Source organism: Propithecus coquereli, unplaced genomic scaffold (assembly GCF_000956105.1).
Source record: "Propithecus coquereli isolate 6110/MARCELLA unplaced genomic scaffold, Pcoq_1.0 Scaffold598, whole genome shotgun sequence".
NCBI lineage: Eukaryota > Metazoa > Chordata > Mammalia > Primates > Indriidae > Propithecus > Propithecus coquereli.
The window spans coordinates 831044-832605 of NW_012151929.1; the positions used below are offsets into that span (position 1 = coordinate 831044).

The 1562-nt window shown below is 37.5% G+C and overlaps 1 protein-coding gene across 1 annotated transcript in view; it reads right to left on the reverse strand.

Annotated features, from left to right (window-relative positions):
* The window catches only part of GPATCH8 (G patch domain containing 8), a 110412-nt gene that overhangs the window by 48706 nt on the left and 60144 nt on the right, over positions 1-1562 (reverse strand). The gene's annotated exons all lie outside the window — the stretch shown is intronic.

The window sequence follows — 1562 nt, forward strand, 5'->3', positions numbered from 1 at the left end:
GGCCAGGGGGGCGGGAAAAAAAAGAAAGGAGGAAAGAAAAAGAAAGCTTCTAGAATACAGCCTTCTTTTAGATACTATCAAAGACTGCCAGGAAAACAAAATGAAAATGCAACACTACCTTATGCCCAATGGTATAATAAATAAGCAGTGACTGCAATCTTTAGCAAAAGGACCAAATTAAAGACAGGTTATAAAAATGACTTCCTAGGTGCAATATCACTTTCATAACGTCTCAATCAGGGATTTACTGGTAAAAACAAATGGTCCAATGAAAGAATTGAAAAGAAATGTCATAGGAATTTACTTTATTTTGGTATCTTTTTTTGATCTGTCAGAATTTGTTTTGCAAGAATCAAAGTTTTGGTACAAATTCATTACCTCTGTAAACCCCTGTTTATAAACTCTGCATTAGTACTTTTGCCTTCTAAGGCAGTCAAAGTTTGTTTTAATTTATTTATAAATTGCAGTAGCAAGTGCTAGTGCCCATTATATTGTAGGGAAATCAAGTTTTTGACAGTATTAGAATTTAATGTTTTAACTGATTTTGTTGGCATTTCTAACACAGATACATCCCTTCTTAACATTACCCTTTAATGAACAAGGATCAGACAAGTTGCATAAGGAAAGGAAAGGAAAATGAAAAAGACCAAGCAGAAGGATGAAGGCTACAACAGAGAAAGTAAGCCTAACATATTGGTGCACTGATGACAAAAGGAGTAATTCAGTCTGAAAATAAAAAATTACCACTGCTAAGTTTACCATCACCACAACAAGTCCAGGATCATAATGCTGTAAAAAAGAAACACCATTTGTTAGGCAGAAACCATTAGGGTAGGAAACAGGCCTTTTAGCAGGCAGACAGGATGGGGTAAAGTAACAATTGGGCTTTGTCCCTCCCCCAATTTCAGCTGGGGACAGAGGAAGGACATTTTGTGCTGCAGCAGCTGTTCTCATACCGGTCAGACCAGGGTGTGAGATTTTTGTACTGCTACTTGAGAACATGAACCACCTCCTCTTCAATAATGCAGGGGGTGGGGTGTCAGTTTAAAGAGAGAGAACTAGCCCTAGCTTCTAATCTCTCATTTAACTATTTATTCTGGTAAATCAGTATTCAGGGCCCAAGGTGGGACTTTTCCTTAAGAGAAATCACATCAAAGACTCAATCAGATCAACTGGACAGTGATCAAGTCATTTGTTTCACCAAAAGAACTCTAGGAAGCTTGGGGGTCTTGTCCTCAAGACCTCTCTAAAAATATATATAACAATTAAGAGGCCTAGAAAATAACCTTAGATCTTTAGTGCTCGAAGAACTTTGTGCATTTGAGTTCTATTATACATGAATACAACTCTTAAGTGGCTCTCCTCAGAACCTTTCTGTTAATGAAAACTTCCCAGGCCCACCAAGATCTTTCTTTCTGCAAATAACAAAGGCAACCTTTGAAGGACAGTGCCAGAGAAACTCCAGAGAAAATGGCATCAAAAGAGCTGTCACATTTAAAATTACTCCACTCAGAGTTAACTCACAGAAAATAAACAGTCTGACTTTCAAAGCAATCTGAAGG